Here is a 25,309-nt window from a genome sequence, read left to right on the forward strand (position 1 = left end):
CTGATCTACAAATACTGTGTTTCCGTTCTTGATCTCAAGGATTCTAGATGTGCATTTGATGGCTGAGTTTTCACTTGGAGAGCTACTCGTGATTGCAGCCACAGAGGGCTTACAATAATCAGTGTTCAGGATTCAGCTCACTTTAGAGATATGTGTCTTCCCAGAAGTTTTTTTTTCTTCTTTTTTTTTTAGAATTTATGTTAGCAGGAGGTCTACTTTCAGTGCCGATACCATAAAACAAGTTTTGTTGTGTATGCCTTAAACCAAGGTTCACCTGTAGGTAACACGAAAACGACTAAAATCAAAAATTGTATTACCTGTATTGATGCACAGCAGCAGTGATTTTCTTCCTCTCAATGACTTTAACAATAAATTAAAAGTCCGTTCATCTTTTTTCTATTTCTTAAAAGTAAAAATATGTCTTTAACAACTCTTTGATTAAACTCATTGTGTTGTTTTTTCCATCTCTGACTGTAGATTAAAATATCAAAGGCAGAGAATGAGAGCGAGAGAGAGGGAGTGAGAGCTGCACTAACATACAAAGAGGTAAATTAGCAGGCGGGACACAGTGAAAAACGAAACCTGGAGAGATGCTTAGAGGAGCTATCCAAATCAAACAGACACTTTGCCAGTGTTCCAGCCTCAGCAAGCAATCCATCACTGGAAGGGGATATTATTACGAACATGTTTTCAGCATTTGGTTCCATAGGTGCAAGGTAAAAGGTTTTTTCTAGGTGTAATCGTACAATGAGGCCCAGCCCGTGCTGGGGGGTGCCTATTAAAAAGGGATTCAGTGTATGCAATAAGCACAGACTGAGTTGGACCGTGTTTTTGTCAAGGTTACACCTTAGTTCTCAAATACTCCCCAGCCATTTCTGGAAAAGGGGGTTTCTGCTTCTTGCTGGATGTTAGCTTTTTCACCAAAATGGAAACAAAAAACTAAACACCAAACCTGAATCTTGCTCTTTACAGATTCTGAGGAAAGGCAAGTGAAATGAAAACTATCGCTGTTCTTTTCCCCCATGTTTTAACTAAATAAATTAGATTAGGTAGGTTTATGCCTCCTGCAGTAATGTGCAAATTTTCAGAATGCTTTCTTTAACCAAGCGTGGAATTCACATATATTTCCAAACCTCCCAGCCGCTTCATGAGTTGATACTTGAACAAAAAAATAATCTGGGCTTTTGCACCTTTTAAATTCTTTTAAGTATTTATTTTCTGTAAATGGACATGAGGCAGTAAATATGAGACCGGACAGATGAAGGACTGTGTTCAGGAAGGCGAAAAACTTGAAGCCCACCTTTTGAATTTCATCTCTGTACTAAAGCTACAAGTTTGCCAAAGTCATCAGCATCAAACATCTGGAGATCATGAACAAAACTCACAGATGGAGTAGCTGCTGTCTACTGGTCTTTTTCCACTGCTTTCCTGAGAGCTGCAACAGCATCCAAATGGGTCTCCAAAGTGCTCTGATGAACAACATTCTCCAAGTCTGGAAGGTGAACTTTGACCCAGCAGATGATCATGTCCTTATATTAATTTTCTCTTCCAGTCCCTCAGCATACTCTTAGACCAACGGTGCTGTTAAATGTCTGGAGTGTTTAAACGGCATGTATCGTATCATTAGCAAGTCTTTGGGTTCAAATGCAGTGAGTCATATTTGCACCTCATGCACACAAGCCAGCAACTGTTTATGGATGTCCATGAGTGTGTGTGATTTTTTTCAGAATGTTATGGTGTCCATGTGTGAATGAGGTAATTACAGTGTCTGTCATGAGGATAATGCTATACGGCTCATTTGACTATAAACAATGTCCCATCAACCCAGCTGATAGACAGGGACCCCTTCCAAACACATCCCACCAAAGCATAAAAATACAGAGGCTTGCATTCAGTGAAGGGGAAAAACGAAAAGGATAAACCCAGCTGTAACCTATCTAACCCCCTCTGTGTTGTGGTCCCTTTTTCTTTATATTGTCTCTGAGGAGTTACATGATGCAGGTGCCTGCTGGGAATTGTAATAGGCCCTAAATCATAGAGGAACTACAAGCAGGAGGGCATCCTGTTGGCTTCCTGTAATCTAAAAGGCCAGCGTCTTTCCAGAAAGAAGCGTCATCCTCTAAAGTTTACTGTAAACACATTTCTCAACCTCCTTGGTTTACATTTTATAAATACGTGTTACAACGTCAGCGAGAGAGGATTTCTTTGTCTCACTAAAACCCACTTGAACATGTCAGCAGATGGATAAGATGTGGAACAAACCGTAGAATAAATCGGGCTCCAACAGAAGAACTTTTAGTGCATTATTACTTTTTGCTTTTGGTTATTCATTAAAAAAGTTCTATTTAGTCATTGTGTTTGTATCATTTAGAAACAGAACAGAGAAGATTTTTGCAAACCAGTAATGCGTTTTTAAAACATTGCATTGAGCTCTGGAGTTTACTCAGAATGAAAGGAAATGTGCCAATAACTACTAATCAACCGTAATTACAATGTAAGGAAACTGTTATAAGCTTTCTCTTAAGCATGAAGTGGAGACTAATAACAGAGTTTGGGGGCTGTGTTTTAAATTCCTAAATAAGATCAGCTAAAAGTTAAAACGAGGAGAAAGAAGAAGTGTTCTTCCGAAGCCAACCTGTGCCGCTATAGAATTAGTAAATCATCCCAGGCAACCAAAAAAGACATTTGCACTGTCACTGCAAAGTCAGCAGGGGTTAAAGAGGGCGTAACAGTAACATTTAACTATTTAAAGCTATCATTTGTGATCCAGCCATGATTTTCTCAAGGGGTTTTTCAGTCCAGGGTTGTACAAGGCTACCACAGGGTAGAGCAATCAGAGTTATTGTTTTTATTATCATTTATTTTTACTAGTGCCTTATGAATGTTGCTCAGTTTCAGTGGGTTTGCTTGATTTAGTTGTAGCTTTTTAAAAAATGTTGACTTTCACTTCAGCTTTTATTCGTTTTTATTAGACAAATTGACTAAGACTATTAACCCAATTAGGCCAACTGTAGCAGTTAAGGTATGCTCCTTCTCTGGAGAAACTTACTCATTTTTATTTTATTTACTTTATTTTATTTTCACCTGATACAAGGTACATCATCAGTTCCTCCTATTCCATTAAGGATTTATTTTTAGCTTAATTCATTGGTTGAACGCAAACCAGCTCATGCAGCTGCTTTTCCAGCTAAACAGGCTCATCCTGGCACCTCATCCAGGCTCTGTGTCCAGCTGGAAAGGTCCTTCATGGTCATCTTTGCGCTGCTTGGATTTAGCTGATGGGAACACACACTGGTCATTTTACTATTTGAATAAATGTTCCCCGACTGACAGCTGCCCGTCTAACTTACTTAGCACAATTAAGCTGAATCTTTGCCAACCAAAACCTGTACCCCACCTCTCAGCCCACGACAGCTGGGATATGAGCAAGGGCTTCAGAAAATGAATGGATGTTGTGTGATTTGGACTGGAAAGAAAGAGCATCCAAAGAAAACCTGTGAGTACCTTCATAAGCCAAAAGTTCATGAGCATGTCTTGTGTTTAGGCAGTGAGGTAAAAAAAATGGTAGCTGCTGTTGATTATAAATGTAGTATTACTCAAAATTATAATCAAGGAAGTCTGGGAAATGTTAAAAAACTATAAATGCTCTCCAGCAGCTACTGGATTCTAGAGGCTGATACTCACAGCAATACCGCTCCAATTCCTTGTTAGCTATTGGCTGTTATTTATACTGTCAACAATAAAAGCTGTTGTTACACGCGGGTCACTAAACACTTGCACAAAGTCTAATTCCTTGGGATTGCTATATGATGAATATTGATTTAAAAAAAAGAAATAAACATGTTTCAGTTTACTGGGGTATTTAGCATGACTGATCTGCTGCAGTCCTGTTCCTATTTGATGAGACAAACCCTCACAAACGGATCCCCCTCATGCAGCTCATCCCTTCCCATCTCTCCCATATGGGACAGATTGAGTTGTGACCACAGCTCCTCACTCCCATCCTGAGTCAAGCCCGCACAAATCAGTCTCCTTTCACACTTTCCTGAGGCCACACAGAAAGTAGAGAAGGCACTGATTCGGCTGGAGACTCTCGCTCTGCATTACTCAGGTCGGATGTAAATCCCCTTTAGGTCGGGGGTCAAGTGTTTTCATCATGTGTGCAGCTATTATTTTACGCGTCATTATCAGCTGTGCAATACCCTTACTTAGGCAGGAAACGGGCGTAGATGCTAGCGAGGAAGTAAAGAGACGCGGGTGGATGGCTTGTTGCCCTGCAGCTGTGGTTTGAGTCTCTCCCCCCCCCAGGACCTCACACAAGCCAATTCACATCCATCCACCAAGTCCTCACCATTTCAGAATGTGAAGGAAGCAGCTGCGTTTCATCCTCCCAACCACCGTTGGCAAGCTGTAGTGACCATCAATGGGCCCAAAGCGCAACTTCCTTGTCTTCTGACCACAGCTGCTCAGATTTTTGATAAGCTTAGAAGTTTGAAGGCTGTTTATTAGATCCCAGACTTCGCTTCCCACCAAAATCAACCCATTCTTATATATCCTACAAGAAGAGCCAAAATACATTAGCGTCGTTGTAATCCAATCCAAGTGTTGCATGTTAGTGCTGATAGAAAGCAGTGAAGTAGGGACTCCATCAGTCTCTAAAAGGTTTCTCTTGTTTAGATTTATTAGCCGACACTCAAGTATTACCCGGGTTTGGGAATAAATTTATTATGAAGTGAAGGCTCACACTTTTCCATTAGACTGGCTACTGCTCCGCCACACACATCATAGATGTCCCTGCCCAACATCAATAAGTTGTGCTGTTAACAGATGAAGCCCTGATTATCTCTACATAATGTAAATGTTGTCTTCCCTCCCTGTACATTAAGAGGCAACAAGAAATATTTTCTCTGTTGCATAGCAGCAAATGACTGCTAACTTGGCAAAGTGCTCAGATGTCTGGCCCCGGGAACAAAATTTATAGCCTGCATAATATTTTAAAAAACGCACACATACAATTACGAAGCAGGATGATTATATTATAGCCTGTCTTTTACTCTTTGCAGTAATGGAGTGTTATCATTTACGGCAAAAGCAAGTTTTAACAAAGGTCAGTCAGTGAATTAAACATCTAAGGTCTCACATTTCTTTATTTGTATCTGTTCCTACCCATTAATGGTCAAATCTAATGTCTTGATATCAGTATATTAACTTCATAAACAGGACAACTGGATTGACCTGATGTTTTGTGTTTCTCAAGGTCATCCATCAAACATAATTTACAATAGCAGTTTCTAGGAGCAGTTAATAGTGCTGAACCAAACGGCAACCTCAAGGGTTTGAAAATGAAGCCAACAGTCTCTCCAGTGGTCAGTCCAAACAGGCAAATGTTCAACCCTACAGCATTAAAAATGATGTTTACAACACAGCACATGGATAGTTTTCACCTTCTAACAACTGTATGGCTATAACCATCCAATTACAGAACCGTAACCTCACTTTTGTAATTACAGTGACCAAACTAACCTTCTACATGTTTTGTTGATATCATCTGGAGATTTTGAACATACATGGCTGGCTTTGACACATATGTTTGTGCTTCTAGTGAGTGAAATTCTAGCAGTTTATTAGTCGGCTACAATACACCTTTTCATCTAAGTATGGTGACTTCTGGCTCCAGAAATAGAAAAAGTGCAAGAAACATGAGGATTGAAAAACAGTGGGTGAAAGAAACTTGTAAGTTTAAGGGTGTTTACTTAAAACAACATAATAGTTTAGTCTAATCTACATATGCTACCTTTTATACATATGGCAAGCTATTCTGGTATATCTGTTCTGAAATGTTTGTAGTCAGCCTGGTGCCAGAATAAGACTTAGTTGGTGTAGAACACTTATTGTGTGAAGTGTATGTCAACATACTTGAAGTCCTGGAAAGGAAATTTTAGGGTGCCACCAAAAACTTTCTGGCAGTGCATCTGTTCTAGCAAAGTAATGCAATTATCCTTAAATTGCTACATCTAGCAATTAAGCACCTTAACTGTGAAAATGATGGTAAATAACACTTTAATAACTGTTACCATAAAATAAACGCACTTGCAAGAGAATTTTGTTTACCACTGCTCCACTAGCTAATTACTAGCTAATTATCCACCTAACCACCAGACTGTCAACATAAATCCATAAAAAATGTGACTTGGTTGAGTTTAGAGTGTCACATTATGACTAAAATAAAAACTGGACTTACATAGATCTATATTAGATCTATGTAATAACCATAGTTATTCCTGCTAAACCAACATCACTTGGAAACAGACAAACACCATTCGTTCTGTTAAAGTTGGATGTTCTGTTGAATGCTGCATAATAACTTTTTATATAATTTATTTTTTATAATAACTTTTTTTTCTCAAAAGGCTAGACTGGCTTTAGAAAAAGTAAGTAAATAGCCACACATTGAACAATCAGACAAAACCGTGGAAAATGTAGAAAATACAGTGAAGAAATATGTTAAAATCCACGATGAGACTGAAGAATTTTCACTTTTGTAGAAAACTTTAACATCAGACTTACATCACCTAGAAAACTTAGAGTAAAAAGTTTAATATTTATGGACATATTTGTTTTTAGTTTATTCATCCATCTTTGACAACACAATTGATTTAGGAGCAGACTGGTGAACTTCACTACACTGGATTCCTCCACCTACCCGAGTGTGGCAGGCTTCGCAGGTTTAAAAGTTCTAGATGAGAAATGTGGTTTTAAATGTAAACATAACTTTACTGAAAAATATAATATATATATTAACACAACAAGAAACAGTTTAAATAAGACCTGTCTGTAGGCCTAAATGTTGCCCTAAAACCAAACAGCATTATGAAGACTAAAAAGAAGATTAAGGTGGGTGTATACCAGCTGTGTATGGTTCACAGAAGAAGGAGGACAAAGAAACAGTAATGCACACTACACACTAAACTTAACACCCAAAGTCTTGTATAATAAGGTGAGTTTTGAGGGAAAACCCTCTGTATTTTCCCACAGTGGGGAGAAGGAAAGAATACCATTAGCAATCAGTAAAAATCACTATTAACTAGATTCAATGGTTAATAGCAACTCAGCCTAAGATTCCTGGTGCTTAACACTGCAGGGATCACAAACTGCTACAAGTATATTCAAGGCGTAATGAATAAACACACTTTACAACTCTACAGCGAGGAGAGAAAGGTACACATGTACACAGTATTCATGTCAAAATAAAAATAACAACCATAACAAAGTGTTAAAATGTGGGACATCACCAAAGCCCAGCTGGGTTGGTTAGGTGTAACCACAAGCCGGAGAGCATCAATAAACACGGAGACTCCAGCCGCTGACCAAGGCGCTGCTGTAGCAGCAAACATTGACCTCAGAGAAAAACGTGCTTCCTCAACAATGGCCAAAAGTAGAGTAGCCACAGTTGAAGTCATTTCAAAAGACCTGAACTACCTAAAATTGTGCTGAATTACACCAGTGGGCGCTTCACCAAGCTACAGAAGAAGACAAAGGATTTAATGAGCAAGAGGGAGACATGCCTGATTATATCCTGGGGAAATGCCACCTGGTAATTACACCTACAGGTGCTCTCCCAATTCTAGCACAACGCAAGAGGGGGGGAATGACAAACACTGAGCAAACCAGATACCCTGGCTGCTTATACAACTACAGCTTTTATTGGTTTTTGGGTGGGTTGTCACATTTTTCTTTAAGGAAATCAGGATCTAGATTAAGACGGTCCATTAACCGCTCCAGCCCCCAGGCTTTATTCTGTCCATGTGTGTTATAGCACCACAAACTGCAAACACACCTCAGTGGGCACAACAGACCCATTTTTAGATGTGAGTATATTTAACCAAAAAAACCTGAAACTGTATTATCTGCCAGGTCAAACCGACGGCTCTATGTTGACTGACTATGGGCTTTAAATACCAAAGAAAAACACTGACAATAATCTGGTTTAAAATGAAACAGCCATAGTTTCAAGTAACTGACACCTTTTATTGAATCATAGCTGGCGAGAAACTAAAACCAATTATTCTGTAACTTCATTTCTTGGTTCAAAACCTCAAACTTCTCATTCACAAGATATTTAATAACACACTTGCAGAAATGTTTTGGATTTGTATTTTTGGATTGAAACCTTTCATTTGTAAAGCGGCGTACTGAAGTAGCCAATAAAAATTATAAATGAGCTTGGGAAAGCAGTGACACGGTGCAGGCTGTGCAGGTACGCCGTCTTCACAAGTCATCTACACGTTCATGGCTCTTTTGAGGATATTTCCTGCCAGAATTCGGCAGAGTCCAAATTACACTTCAACATATTCAACATATGGAGGCTCTTCAGATTGGCAACACTGACACGAGTTCAAAAACCTCATCATTTACCATGTAGCAAAGTCCTGCTGATTGAAGCTGATTGACGGTGACATTTCCAAGAGTTATGAGACATGTCACAGCTGCCACCGTGACTCCCATTTATTTAACATTTGTAACGGCTAAATTGTGAAAGATCGCTTTCAAGAAATCCAGACCTTGACCTCCTATTTGACTTGATACTTATGCCAGGCCTACTTTCCAGCCAAAGCGCTATTTGAGTATCCTTTTTATTGAGTGCGTGCAACCATTAGGCTTTCAATGAGGGGAATTACACTGTTGTTACTGCTGAAGGTTTCATCTGGTTGACTGAAATGACCCCACGTGACCGCAGGGGCAAAGGACTCGATAAAAACGACAAAGCATGTAACTATAGATCACTCTCCGAAGCAGGAGTGGTGTTAACCTTGGAAATCTGGGGAGCTGTGAGGTTCAAAGCATACACGCCTTGAGTTATTTGTTTAGGGTTGAACTGCACTGAAATGGACCTACTAAGTTACTAGAGCCATAGCTCAACTATGCCCCTCTTCCTGGAACGGTCAAAGGTCACTGTTGCTGAAGAGGCTGCATAGCAGTGGAGAGGAAAAGTGTTGGTTCAAAAGCTGCAATAGTTTCTTTTTGCATCATATCCTGGTGGAGAGGAAGAGAAAATTAGACAAAGAGTATGTGGTAGAAAATACCACATATTTAATCATATTGTGACCTCATTTCTTTTGGCCGGTTTTGATTAATGTCACGGTAGAGCTCGATCTGCTGCTCTACTGTATGTCTCGCAAAACCACAGAGCATGATTTCTTTACAATACAGAGACGCAGAAGCCCTTTTCTCTCTTCTGTTTGCTGTTTATTTTTATGCAGGTTATCCTTGGCCTCCTGCACCATAAAGATCCTGAAACCACACACTCTACAAACTATTTACAGAAATGAAACTTGCATCCGAAAAGGGTTTCTGTGTCTAAATCCTCTGGGCATCCTTTTCCCTCTGAATGATATACCTTCAAAATTACACAGTGGCAGTGGATGAGTCTCTATTTTTAACGTCGGCTCAGGAGTGGTTTAAAGCAAGCAGTATTATTTAGCTCTGTTGCAATGAACTGCAGTGATAACATCAGCATGCTTACATGCCCACGGTGGCAATTCTAGTATTTTTCAATTAGCACAAAGCATAACGTGGAGCTGGGCTTTACAGTTCATCCCAAGGAGGATATTAAACATCCTGCAAACACTGTTGAAAGATTTTGATAGCAGATCCTGACACTTTTTATCTGCAAACTTTAACTTGTTGGTGGCAGTACAGGAAAAGTCAGAGGTTCACCAAAATCAGTGGGAGTCATCCACTGAATTCAGTCGTAAAAGGCAATCCATCGAGAAGTTATTGAGATATTTCAGCCCCGTCCAAAGTGCAGTACTGGCCCACACTGCCATCTCTGGAGACTCATGATCTCTTGATTTATGTCACTGTTCTCAAATCCTGAGTGTAAATAAAACAATGGGAACATATTTTTTCTCTTGAAGTGCTTACATCGCACAGTGTGTCACTTGGACTTAGAAAGGCCTCGCTTGGCTATGAAGAGCCAAAAGCCACCCGAGGTTTGGAAGCAGTGGTTTAGAAACTTGACCCTATTGTGTGTCGCATGTTTGAAAAAGACAAGGATCTGGCTTCATCGTGATTCGACTGTGGGGCCTTCATACGAGGTATCTCGTTTCACAGCAATAATCAAAGCCAGGCGGATCTAATTATCATAATCTTGGCTTATAGCCACTTCTTAGATAAACTATCACCAAAATGCTTCACCCGCAGCAGACCTGTTTTTCTTAGCCAATCAATTTCCTAGGCGGCAGCCCGGGATTATCTCCAAGGCTGATCCAAGCCTCCTGCGACAGGCAGCGAGCGCGGTCCGTGTCCTGCTTATTTTGCCTTCCTCCTGTGTATTTAGGTCTGTTTGTTGACCTTGGTCGTGCTTCTCCTTTGGAGCCTAAACCAGTTTTGTGTGCTTCGTCTGGCCAAGCTTTGACATCGGCTGGACCCGGGACTGCGTTGTGGCCCAGAATACACAAACGTCACTGGTCAGAGGGCCAGAAAGAGACGCTCGACATAGACCACACAGCCATCAAACCTGTCTCACTGTGCAATTTGAGAGAATTCTATGAATGCATTTAGGTTAATGCTGCGGTGAGTCTGGCTGCTTTCTGCTTAACTCTCCCTCAGTAAAGAGAAGAGGATATTTAGGAAGACCCTACTGTGTATTTTTGCAGGGAGTCCTGACAGAAATGAATGGATCACAAAACTTTGATTCACAACCACACGGGTCAGTATAACTAAATAAATGCAAAAAAGAGGCCAATTTTTAAGAGAGAGCAGAAAGACTGAGGGTGAATAATATCCTCAACAGAAAAAAAAAGTGCCCAATTATGTTGGTCTGGAGGTCTCCACTCTCAGAGGAGAGTAAAAATAGTTCACTAGATCTTGGACATTTCAGGATAAAATGGTATATATTGGCAGGCATTAATGAAACCTCAGAGCTGCAGAATTGTAGCATTTTTAAGTTAATGTTCAGTATTACGGCTTTTATGAATGTTCTGCCTCATTTGAAGTGACTTTTTGGACACTCAAATTGATTTCAGTGCTCAAAAGCCTGTGCATGAAACAAGAGCTCATATTTTCCTTCATTACCACTTTTTTTCTTTTTCCATGATGTATTTGCTGTCTTGTTACAGACTAACATGGGTTGGTTGATTGGATGGAAGCTGAAATGTGAAAGTTCATAGATTTTTTTTTAATCAAAGCTGTAAATGCTGTCTCCTGAAAAGCACTAATTTATAACAAAAACAATACAGGATCTGACTTTTAGCACACTAACGCTGGATACACACAAAAGACTGAAATATTCTACGATGAGCCGTTTCCATACGTTTGGATGTTTAAAGTTTGTAAATAAGCAGCAGATTTTTTTTTTATACATGTCTTGCTAAAGCAGGTTGCAGCTGTTTGTCTGCATTCACATGTTTCCAGTAAAGAAAGAGCAGTTGCAGGATGTATAATATTTGCCCACTGTACCACATTATGTTACTCCCTCACATTATGGCTGCAATAATTCCAGTCAACCATAGCTTCTTAAGCACAATAGTAAAAAAATACCCTAAAAATAGATTTTACTGTATTCTGAAGCAGTAATGTGGCGTTTGGCCAGGTGAAGTGAGCTGAAGTGAGAGTTACGGATATTACTGACTAAAATATGACAAGCCTGGAATTTCCACTAAAGACCTACTGAAGGCCAGATTTAAGTGAACTTGTCAGCAATTGCACATGCAAAACACGAAAGGTTCTTCTCTTAACTTAAATGCTTGATGGAGAAAATCCTTCTAAAATTCTACCTGGCAAAAGAAAAACAAAGTCTGAAGTCTTGTGCTTGTGCTTGCATGGGAGCTGTCTAGTGCACAGGACAATCTGTCCTTATATTTGCTAGTTTTGAGGGGGTTTTGTGTGTTAAGTACTTACTCTGGTGCACAAACTACAAACAGTACATGAAAAAAGTATCAAAATGTATTTCTGTAAAAGAATTTGGTTGCTTACACAAATTCATCTAGATCATAAAAAGTCTTTAATTTGCAAAAATATATATAATATTACAAATTATAATTTTTTCTTAAATATTTTGGAGGCATCTGTAACTCAAATATGCACCATGATTTGATATTTATATTTTCATATTTGTCGGCAACCAGATGTCGTTGATTCCCTCCCCTCCCTGACCCTGGATCTGCTGAAGGTTTCTTTCTGTTAAAAGGGAGTTTTTCCTTCCTACTGTGGCCAAAGTGCTTTCTCATGATGGGTCATCTCACTATTGGGGTTTTCTCTGAATTATTGTAGGGTTTTTATCTTACAACAAGAGCCATAAGGCAACTGCTGTTGAGATTTGTCACTATATGAATAAAATTGAAATTGAAATGACACTTTGTAACATGAATTCTTGCTAACAGCTGGCACTCATTATTAACAAAGTTTCATGATCACCACCCTTAAGTTGTGGATTCATTTGCAGCTGATCAGTGTTGCTGACTCTGATTGCAACATGTCACTAATCTGTTTACATTTAAACATTAGATTGTGATTATTTCCAAATTTTCTGCAATCTGTCTGAGAGTTGCGATTGTTTGGAGTCGAGTTGCCTCCCACCGGGTGACCTGTGCTAAACTTCTGGGCAATCATCACCACAAGTACTTGCAATCAGTTGGCAGCAGTACAAAAAATCCGGGCAGTCACTGGATAACCAATGATTTTTTTCCTGGTCACATGGAGAGTGCCTTCCTATTTTTACTCTAGTGTGACTGAGCCATAATATATATACATATATATATTTTCAAAAAACTTCTCTCTCCAACTACAAAAACTATCCATCTTTTGCGAATCCCTGTGCTCCAATAACTCTGTTGGATTCTGGCTCGTTTGAGGTATCAAGGTTTACATGGGGATCCAGAAGGAATTATTCTACCTTCATATTAATAATTCCCTTTCTGAAGGTTCAGAGCAGAGCCTTACTTCACTTACTGGTCACACAACACAACACACAACACACAAGTTAAAAATAATTAGTATTGTTTGGTATTGTGAGCAAGAATTCGGTAAAATAGCAATCACAAATCTTTGGGGGCTTTACGCTGCAGTAGAAACAGATAACAAAGGGCTAAAGAAGACTTGTTCATGAACTTGGAAACAAATTCGATTGCGACCCAGCCTTTTGCCCTCTTGGAGGACGAACCCAAGTGCCACAGAAAATGAACAAAAATGCATTTCAAATGTTTTTCAGTGTCTACATCTCTATGTTAACCTCAGCCAAAAGTTTTTATTCTCACTTAGAGGTTCACCCCATTGAGCTCTTTCCTAACTATAACAGAGACATCACACATGTCTGAGAGCGCCAGAAACCCCAAAAACCAAAATTTGATTTGCGACATTCATCAAGTACTATACAAAAGTAGAGTTATAGAGTTATGAATTCAAGGTTAAAAAATGGAAAACCCATAAGCTGTCATCTCTCCCAGCTTCAAGCATTTTTATTTTTCATCAGACCTGCTGAAAGTTGGGATATTATCTGACTTCATTTTTCTTTAAGTTCACCACACATGAGCTAAAATTAATTCAATAATCACGGTTAAATTTATCTGCTCTCCAGTTTGTATTCCAGGGCCTTTAAATGGAAAATTTTATACCGGTTTCATACACATTGTCTCTAATGGGGGAAAAAAATTTAAAGAGAAGGACAAGGCCACCCTAGATGAATTCTCACTCTGGCTTTATTTCATTCTCTCGTTCTTGAATTCTCTCTTCCTTATTGCACACCTCAGCTCACTCTGGTCGGCACACAAGTCGATACTTTTGCTCAGAAAACAGTGGAAGCATGTTCACCACTGCTGCTCACTAGCTGCTTTACAGCACAGCTGAATTAGTCTTTAGATTAGCATAGCACTGCTTTTCTCATTATGGTCTGGTGGTTCAGCTCATTTAATTGCTTCCGGGCTCCTGCCTTTTGTCCAGGGAGCCTTTATATATAACTGGTTTTTCAATTGCATCACCTAAAGAGGAGTTTTTCTTTTTTAATTACAGACTTTTTCAGAAATGTTTAACATATGACAAACGTCTCAGATTTGGTAACACTGTCAGCCTTTTTTCATTGTTGAGAGTGTGTATACACACACCAAGAACAAAACTTGCAGTGGTGAAACTACCAGAAATACCTGCCTTTGTTTAGTCTTGTACAGCTGACTTACTGTTTTGCTTTGTAAAAAGCTGCGAGTCAGAGTTTAGATACATTTCATGCAAGTGTTGCTTAACAACTGCAAAGATGTCATTATGTACCTGAAGAAACAATCGAGCTTATATATCGATGTTATCCTGAAATCTTATTTAATATTATTCAATGAATGGGAGGGAGTGGAGCTAGCTAAATGGTTACATTTAGCTTCTCTATAAACAACTGGAATGTAGCAATTAAAAGACTGGTGCTCTATTGTGCCCACTAAAGCATTAGTTTCCTGTTCTTAGGTGGCAGCAGTGGCACCCAGTGTGGTTTGCTGCTGCTGTAGTCCACCTGCTCCAAGTTCAATCCCTTTGCATTCAGAGATGCTCTTCTGCAATTCTTGGCTTTAATGATTTGAGTTACTGCTGCTGTCCCAACAGCTCAAACCAGTCTGGCCATTCTCCTTTGACCTCTGGCGTCAATGTCGCTCACTTGAGAACTTCACACATTTTTCTAGAGATAACTGAGTGGGAAAATCCGAGTAGATTTGCAATTTCTGAAATTTTCAGACACCAACAACCATGACACATTCAGAATCTCTTAAATCGCCTTTCTGCCTCATCCTGTTTCATTTGAACTTCAGCAGGTCATCTTTCCCATGTCTTCATGCCTAAATACATTGAGATGCTGTCATGGACAAAATTGGCATGGAAAACTCACAAATTTTACATTTTTTAACTACAGCTGTTTGACTTTATTAAAAACCTTTAACATTTTTGGATCCATAGAATCCGAAGCCTAACAGTTGGTAACTTTATTAATTATTCATATCTATTATTCAGGCTTAGTCAGGACCTAATGGAAAATCACAATCTTTTGTTCTTTTTGCGCTGTCAAACAAGGAGTCGCATCTTCTCATTCGGCTGACATTCTGCCACAAATGCATAAATTATCCTTGACTTATGCTAACTACGGCAACACTTGTTAATGCTGCCTCAGTGTCACTGTGGTTAAAACAAAGCCTTCTAACAGAGAACGAGTAACAAGGAAGTAATTTCAGACTGAGTTTACCCAATAAATATCACAACACCAGTTTGGATTTCATGCCAGGAAACATACCAACCAGTCTGAAAAGGCAACAGCGCAGGAAATGCTATTAACAAAAACAGCTTTGAAGGGGAACATTTGGAGATTTTGCTGCCCTTGTCAGTAAGTCATTGTATGGGGTGAGTATTAAAATTCCATCTGATCACTCGCCTTACAATAGAAAGTGGAGGACAAATTTTCCACTGTTTTTCATCCTTCTCCACACTCGTTGACAGGATGTTTCCGCACTGTACCTGCCAATCAAACAGGACTGCCAATAGTCTTAAAACCTTATGTTGATAAAAAAAAAAAAAAAAGAAATGTAAAAAATCCCGTAGGCAGCACCGTTGACTATCACAGGTCATTTTTCTGTTCAGTGCAAATAGACTGGAAATGTTAATCACATCACTGTCTGTCAGCCAGTGCATTTTTCATGAGAGAAGCCAATCAAACATCGTGTGTTTGGAACGGCAACAATAAAAAAGCTCCCGTGAACTTGCTGTATTTTGAGTCACAATGAGTGTTATAGCAATCAGAGAGTAGCTATATATCTACATATTTATTTGAAAATGTCATAATATATAACATTCATCTGCAATCATTCACTTATTTCTCCTGAAATCTGAACTGCCTGTATTCCCATATTCACTCACAACACACACACATGCTCAGTGTCTGGCCCAGTCTCCTGAACTTTGTGTTGCAGTTCTTTTCTGCAAAAATCAGAAATGCAGTTGTTTCATTTGTTCTGGTCCTGTGGTGTATGATGTACATTTTTGGAACAAAACAATCAATAGATCATTCTAAGTTGGACAACCGTGTCTGCCAAATGAATGTAATCTGATGCAATATTATCATTTTGTCTTCGTGTTTATATTCCATTATCACCTCCAATGTTTTTATTTGGCACAAGCAAAGCAGACCCTTTGGAATTAAAAAAAAAAATCAAATCAAATTGTGATATAGTACTTGTGGCATGTCCAGATGAGTCATTTGTTGAATAGATCACTGTGAAATTCACGTTCCCTGAGGATATATTTTCATTTTATTTAAAGGTATCGTCATGTCACCACTTTAATTTGTACAACGCTTTGGTTTAGCTTCAGCTGGACTGTCCACTTGAAGTTAATTAGCATCTGTTATACCTGCGGTAAAACGGCAAACTAACATAGTGAATCTAATCATTTTCTTTCTGCTAAACATTGGTATGTTAGCATTGTCATTGCCTCTTTCACCATGTCTCAAATTATATTCTTCCATACTTACATAAGTGATGCATAAGTGTCTTCCCACTGACAATTAAGGCAATATGCACTATGTGCACCTAGTCGACTCTCTGGAGTCATGAGGCAGTATAGAATGAATCTGGTGAATGAAGCTATAGACCCATTTTTTTCCCAGCAACTTGAGATAGAAAGGATTGAGACACTCACTATGTGTTTTCTCACTCACTATGTGTTGATAGACCTCTCTGCATTGAATCATATCTGTTATTAACCTCTGTCTCTCTCCCACAGCATGTCTTTTATCCTGTCTTCCTTCTCTCACCCCAACCGGTCATGGCAGATGGCCCCGCCCCTCCCTGAGCCTGGTTCTGCCGGAGGTTTCTTCCTGTTAAAAGGGAGTTTTTCCTTCCCACTGTCGCCAAAGTGCTTGCTCATGGGGGTCATATGATTGTTTGGTTTTTCTCTGTATCTATGAAGCGCCTTGAGGCGACTTTTGTTGTGATTTGGCGCTATATAAATAAAATTGAATTGAATTGAATTGAACAGAGAGTTTCATTTAAGACTTTTAATTGTTTTTTGGTGTAGTAAAATATCTTTCTGTAAGTATTAAGGACTTGTGCGCCAGGAGAAACTTTATGTCTTCCACATTGTGATTTCAAGCATAAAGTTAGTAGCAGCTATTTTGTAGCGGTCGTCTTCAACTACCAACACCAGCTGCTTTAATATAATTTTTTTTACAATCCCTTTCCCTGCCATTTTAGCTCACTTGTGACATATTATCAAAACTGCATTTGTTAAAAACATTTTTTGTTAAAAACAAAAAAAATGTAGGGGTTTTTTCTCTGGAAAAAAGTTGCAAACAATCATTTTAACCATTTAGCGCCATTCATGCCTATTCATTGAGGACTGTCTTCAAATCAAATCAAATTCAAATTTTATTTGTCACGTACACAGTCATACACAGTACGATATGTAGTGAAATGCTTGGACAACTGCTCGTGACCTAAAGAAAACAAAAAAGGAAAAGGCTATGAATAAGATAGGAAATAAATATGAAAAATTAAAAAGGGTAAATTTAACTAGGAAGGAATAAAATATAAATTAAGGTTAAAAATGAAATAACTGTACAACACAAATTAGAATGAAGGGTAAATTTAACTGGGAAAGAATAAGATAAAATATATAAATTAAAGTTGAAAATAAAAATAACTGTACAACAAAATACACAATATAGAACTATATAAGAATGTATGAAGAAATATAAATAAATATATACACAATAACAGCAGCTGTACAAGTATTAACTGGAAATGAAGAATGTAGTGACCAGTGTTGTGCAATCCACATTATGTCTTGTGCAGTGCAAATATGCTTAAAGTGATTTAAGTGATGAAGTGAAAACAATGTCCAGAATGTCCAGTGTGTGTAAGAACTATATGTGTGGGTCAGTACTGTGTGGTGGTGTGATTGAGAGACCGTATCGCCTGCGGGAAGAAGCTCCTCCTCAGTCTCTCTGTGTTGGTCTTCAGGGAGCGGAATCGCTTTCCTGACCTCAACAGAGAGAACAGTCTGTTGTTGGGATGGCTGAGGTCCTTCACGATCTTCCTGGCCTTGGTCCAGCACCGCCTGCTGTAGATTGAGTGCAGGTCAGGGAGCTCGGAGCGGATGGTGCGCTCAGCTGATCGCACAACCCTCTGTAGAGCTCGTCTGTCCTGCATGGTGCTGTTCCCGAACCAGGTTAAGATGTTTCCCGTCAGGATGCTCTCTATGGTGCACGAGTAAAAGTTCCTGAGCACCTTGGAGGGCAGTTGGAAGTCTCTCAAGCGTCTGAGGTGGTAGAGACGCTGACGGGCCTTTTTCACCACGGTGTTGATGTGACAGGACCATGACAGGTCCTGCGTGATGTGAACTCCGAGGTATTTGAAGCTGTCCACTCTCTCCACTGGGCACTCGTTGATGACAGGGGTCTGGTAGTTCCTCTCCTGCTTAGTGCTGAAGTCTTGAGTGCACTCCTGCTGTGCACCAGCTAAATTTTAGCTATTTTCACTGAAATTAAAGGGAAGTGGAACAGCTCTCATACATCATCTCTATTGGAGCTCTGTACACAGAAGAGGCGGTATTGTTAGCAAATTTTCACCTGGCAGGAGGCCGGTAAATTGTCGGCACCACATGATGCTAATTAGCTAACAGAGTATTTTGATACAGGTTTGACATTTATGTGTGGTAAGGTGTTGTCTTCACTGTATAAAAACTGTTGTATTTTGTCCTGCTAGAAACTCAACAAATTATAAATATTTGCAAAATGCAGCTGCTAGCATCACATCTGGCAAGTGTACAACTTATTAACCTGTCAAAATGTACACACTACAAAGGTAAGTGCATAGGATCCACAGTAAAAAGGTTTTAAAAATCATGAGAACAATTAATAGTAAGCCTTTAAAAATTCCGCAATTTAATGCTGTGGTCTCTTATTTTGTATGACTTTAGTTTAAATAGAGTTCCTTTTTTTACTTTATTTTCCTTTGTGTCACTTTTGCAGAGTATAAATATGAATCTGTTCAAATTCAGCAGTGATTCATTCTCACATGTAGCACACAGCAGGAAATGGCCCTCTTTAGGCGTGTTAGCACTTCTGGTAATACTCTTTGTGGTTCAGGTGAAGTAGCTGCCAGGACACATCACAGCCACTCACTAGCAGTACATGCATCAGAATATTAACTGTGCTATTTGCACATCACCCCAGTCAGCTATCACTTGGTGTTTGGACTTTCTCACTAGCAGGTAAAAGACTGGCTGGTGTCCAATCTGACTGCACTGGACATTTGCGTTCTCACAGGTTGCTCTGTTAGGTAATGTCTCGAAAAGTTCAGGGCTGCTCTACATGTTTGAAAACATCTTTATTGAGTTCATTGGGTTCAACGTGCTCCCGACACATCGGACCTGTTAAAAGCAGAGGAGTAGAATTGGTCAGATACATATACAGAGAGAGATATTAGTTGCAAATGAATGATTTGGACCCAAAAATATAAATATAACATAGATATCAAATGTGAGTGCTGCATCATCTCCAAGCATTTGTGCCAAAACATTCCTGTGTCATTTGATTTTTCCCACTGACTTTTAGATTTGAACTAATGATCTTCAGCTACTTTACATTGTCCTACCAGCCTTCTGTTCCTGTAGTCCAACTATAATCAAAACGTTTTCTGTTTTTTTTATTCCTGTTCTAGCATGGTATAGGTTTGTGAAACCAACATCGCAGATTAAAGACAGTTATGTGGATGTGCTCGTCATAGAGGTCACATCATATTTTGGAGTGCCGTCATGCCTAAATCCCCTCCAATCCAAGTTGCATCAAAGCAGCATGTCCTCTCCCTCTCACCAGTGTACAGTATGCTGCAGTATGTGCTGGCCTTTATTCAAACCCTCAATAATTACCTCACTAATTAACTTAGTGGGGATGGTCTGTTGTTTGAAAACACTTGTTTCTTTGGCAACTGTGTAAGCAATGTATGGTGTGCTAAAATAAACTACACACAACCCACTGATCGATGAACAACTGTAGATTACAGATTGTAGGAGAGATTGTGGAAATTGCATTCTATGCTTATGGCTTTGTAATCTGATTTGAGTTCAGTTCAGTGTGTTTTTTCAGCAAAAATGCTCCTTGAAGGGTTTTGGAAGGAGTCCAAGTGGAGTACAATTGGAGTTCATTGCCAGAATGAGAATATTAATGTTATTAGTACAGTTCTCACAGAATCTCACGATGAAACACAGATTATAAAGTCCTGCACATCTAAGAAGATGAAAGCAGAGCTATCATGGTTACCATGAAAGAACAATGTACTTTATCTGCATTTTTTGTTTGTTTTTGTTTTCCTGTGCTGAAATAAAAGTTTACACTGCTGTTTATTTCTTTTAGGTCTGCAAAAATACCTCAAAATTTAAAAACACCCTTTAACGTACTGCCTCTGAAAAAAGAAGGACGATATAAAAGCAGCTGTAAACTTACTTTTCAAAACCCAGAAAGTCCCAGCTCTACACCCAGACGCCTCTTCCTCTCTTTTACAGCCAGACATTCTGCAACCTGTCTGGGGTGCAGAAGTCAACCACCACCCCTTGACACCAATCCATACGGGTTAATTGACAATGAAAATATCTAGGAGGGGGGAACAGACTTTTTTTTCCAAATCAAGATTTAAACCTCACCATATAGGATTATTAAAAAAAAGGCACAAGCATGCCGCAAAGAAAAATACCTTGGTCTGCAGATGAATAGGTATTCTTTCTTCTTTTCCAATGTGCTGTTTTTCTTTGGGGAGCTTGCGGTCCTGAAGTGCTTTGGACCTCAACTCGGAGGCAATTTAATGGATGTACAGCAGCAGCACTGTGCAGAAAAGAGTATTAAAATATGTTCCTTATGTTTTGATACCAAATTCAGACTTTAGACTGGTGCACGTATTTAACTGGCATTAAACTTAACTGTTACAGTGGCATGCAGGGCAGCCTATTTGTCCACAGCAATGTGGAAAATGGGAGCCAAGCACTTGGACCAGTAGTGAGAATGGGCATACATATATCAAAATGATGAATATATTCAAAACTGTTTTATAGACTGTCTAAGAAAGGTCTACATGCACTTAAGGTGACTGTATCAAGAATATTTCATCTGTTTCTTACAAACTTATGAGTGCATCAAGATGTGATTTTACCAGATCCAGAGCTCAACCAACCAATTTTTAAATGCCTAGTATTATGCAGTATGATAGTATGACATAGTATGATACTTTCCCTATTCATGACACCTCTGCGGACGAGGACCTTTTCTTATATAACTTATTCATCCCCACCTTAATTGACAGGTAGTTACTAGCTATCTGTGTACATATATAGTTTGTAGATATACCCTATGTCAACCAAAACACTGGGCCAAACCAACATTACACCTACAGGAGTTGCTTGGCCATGGGACTCCCTTGCCATGAAGCTCCTGGCACACAGTTTTGTGCTGTTAATACCAGAGGATGCAAGGAGCACTCACAACTTTTACAAACTATTCACCTCAGCATCTGGGGATTCTGTAAATTTACATGGCTTACTTGCTGTTGCTCCAAAATACTTCCGATTTGCAGTAATACCAATGTTGATTGTGGAATATTAAGGAGGGAAGATATTTCATGGACTAACTTATTGCAACAGTGGCATCCTCTTACAGTAGTGAGAGCTCTTTAGAATGACTCAGTCTCTGATAAATGTTTGTAAAGGCAGACTGGTGTTTTGTTTTATGCATTTGTGCCAATAGGACTAAAAAAAGAGCCGAATTCAAAGATTAACAGGTGTCGCCCAATACCACTACTATTAACAAAAAAAAAAATCCCAAACTGGCAGAGGTGAAATCAGTAATTTTGAGCAGAGTCCAAAACCAATGGGTTTGGTGGCTACACAGTGGCTACATCCATCCATCTATATACATCCACAGCACCAACCTTGCTGTGACCGGGGTAGCAGAGAGACGCCATCATTACCTTGCATAAATCACTCCTTTATTTATTTTCCTCAGGCAGCATGTGTAATACACGTAAGGTAACTGCTAACTTTAATTTATGTCTGATTTCAGTACTGCAAATAAATCAAATTCCATAAATAAAGGACAGCAAATCACTGAAGGCTGAAGCTTTACCTTTTTACAGATTAACACTGTGTTCATGGATGAAACTGACAAACCTAACACACCCACAGACACACCCATAAAGTGATGTAGAAAAAGAAAGACAAACTAAACTCATGTTTATTCTCTTCTTACTCATCTGAACCCATCTTTTAGAAGATGGATAAACACAATCTAAATATGTCACTAAATTACATCTATTCGCTGTCATGAGATTCTTCAGTGTCACAAACTGGTGAATGACACTGCACCACTATCATGTTAAGCGTATACACAAACAGTATATCAAACATCACCAAAAGGGTTAAACATGAACTGTCTATTAAAGCGACCATACAGCAGCACGCCGGTCTTTGTATCCATAACAATACTGCAGAGACGCATCACTTCCTCTGTAATCAAGGATTTACTCACAGCTGCTTGTTTTGACAGCCTTACATCAACTGTTTTGACAGCAGCTCAGCTCAGTTAAACTTTTCAACCATTCAGCTCTTTTTTAGCCATTTGCTAATGTCTCTGTGCTGCTCATCACACAACAAACACACACGTATCTTTATCATTTTAAATTTTAGAGCACACGGGCAGCTCCAGAAACCCTAAACATGACACGTTTGAACTCTCAGCACAAGTTTTTTGCTTCAACTTATGTTCATTGCACTTCATAGTGTCTGTTAAATAATAATACTATAGGTGTTAAACTCAATTACTCAAAAGCCATTTTTTCACTCCACTCCACAGGGTATAAAGTTTTTGTTTGGTAGAGTTCCTCGATGTCCTGAAATACCTTGAAGAGCTGCTTTAAATGTGAAATCTCTATTCAGCAAAACAAAGAGTCCCATAGTCTGAGGACACAAAGAACATGAAGAGGGTTTGTGATAGAAACCAGAAGGACAACCTGAGTGAACATCAGGTAAGCATTTACTCAGTCGAGAGCGCTCTAGGACTTATGAGGGTTCAGAAGCTCCATTCAGTTGGCTTTATGTCCATTAGATCATTCAGCAACAAAATCTGCCTACTTGTTAGTGTACTGCAAATAAGACTGGAATGCAGTCTGTTCAAACAATGATTTTAGAGTTATCACAGATATCTACAGTTCAGTGCAGGAGAAAAGAAAATAAGGCAGATTTCACGTTCACCTCAACGGACTACAGGCAGGCCATGGTTGGAAATATTTTGGTTTTCATACTTTCACCAGTTCTTGCAGCCCAATTTGGCCTCAATATGCAGAGACCTGTAACAGCTGCACAACACCCAACGTTTTTGAATGTAAAGAAGTACATTTAAAAGAATATCAGGTGTGGTTGCATGTCTTATTGCATGTGCATTACAGTTCCATTCATTCGGTTCACAGGGCATATATAAAAGTTTTACATGGGTTTTTGGAGATTTGTTTTAACTTTATGTCAATTAATAACAGAATAGTAATCAACAATAAAGCCATCTTTATGTGAACGTGCCTTTTTGCACTCTGCACAGCAGCAGCAGTTCTCCACCTGCTGCAGATTCTGCTTAAAGCAGCCCTCCGGCTTGCTGTGGATCTCCAGAGCGGAACAAGGACTATCGTTGCCAGTTGGAGTTCAAAAAGGTGGCGCTGGTGTCTGTCTAGTAGTTGGATTCAAGACAGCTGAACGACATCCAGCACCGCTAAAACTGCAACTTGGTGTCCCTGCCCTCAAGATAAAACTAGATGAAAAGCTGGTTAGAAAAGACTGAGATCAACTCTGTTGTTTTGGATTGACACAGAAAGAAAACCACAAATATATGAAAAAACCCAGGCAAGTGAAAGGTCCATGTCTGAAAAACACTGCTGCATAGATGAAGAGAAACAAGTACATGCCTTGAACAACAAGAACTGATTCAAATTTAAGGCTAAACCACAGAAGCATCCTTTGCATATGGGTTAGCTGTAATGTTAAGTATTTGTGAGTCTTATGATTAAGTGTTGCTGTACTCAGTTGCAGAGGGAAAGACTGTTTTTAATTTTTCCAAGTCCTTGCTGTCCAGCGCCAAACGATAGAGCCCAGCCGCTGTGACAGTGACATGTGTAACTTCAATTTTATTGCCTTTAGCTCATTTCACTCTTCATATTCCCCAGCTATTGTAGGCCTGCTGTGTTTCTGACAGTACTGACATGGAGACATCATGCGAACACGCGTTAAACCTGCAGTCCTGTCCCGCTCTGCAGAGGCTTCTGGTGAGGTTTTCTTTTGGTTGAATTTCTGGAGACGAGTCACTGAAAAGAAGTTAAGATGGGTAGCTTAAAGAAAGCAGCATCTTACATCTGCCTCGTCTCATGTCGTTCTTGTTTTTTTGTTCGTCCTTCATTCTTTTGTATCGCGGTTGCCATTCCTACGGAACGTCTCGGGATCGTCTTTTCCATTCCCAGACAGCTGGAGCGAGTTACTGGCTGTTTGGCAATCGGGCCAGCGGGGGAGAAGCAGATGGTTCAATTCTCATGTCACCCCGTCTGCTTGGCAGAGATGTCGAGGAGCAAGTGGAGAAGGATTTACTCACACATACTGAACATATACTGTATATACATGCATACAGATGCACACACAAATAGGATTCAATGCATACGCGGTCACGCATGTATGTGTTGAGAGCTTTCGCACACATTTTTTCCATTTACATTGGAGGCTTTTCCTTGACGCTCTCATCCAGAGACACTTTAACCGAGCTGCAGTTTAAGCCATCAAAATGAGAAAAAGAAAATGACTCAGAGCAATAACAGCCATGCAGGACATCACAAACATACAAAAACTGGTGGAGTGGTCCCAAATGTTTATTCTAACAGTTCTGTACTTGAGGTGAAAAGCCAGACAAAAAAACAAAACAAGGAATACTTGCAGAGGGATTGCTAAAAAAGAATAGTTTTCATTTACTGCTAGCTATTTTCTAACTTTATGAAAAGTTTTGTTGATAAGATGTTATAAAATGATGATTCCATGATGCCACCAATCATGCTGTCTTTAAGCTCCAGTCCAAATATTCAGTCCTGCAAATGTGTCATTTTTAATTATTTAGGGAGCTGGGTGAGTGTTTGGCATTTTCATATTCATATTGGTTATTTTTTGTCTTATTTGTTATTCCCAAGGTTATTAGCAGTCAGTCAACCCTCATATACTGATGAATTAATTCAGTTGTTGAACTTGAAGGTTCGTTGTTGACTTTGAAAATAGGGACTTT

The sequence above is a fragment of the Simochromis diagramma genome, unplaced genomic scaffold (genome assembly GCF_900408965.1).
Source record: "Simochromis diagramma unplaced genomic scaffold, fSimDia1.1 OVJJ01000585.1, whole genome shotgun sequence".
Classification (NCBI taxonomy): Eukaryota; Metazoa; Chordata; class Actinopteri; order Cichliformes; family Cichlidae; genus Simochromis; species Simochromis diagramma.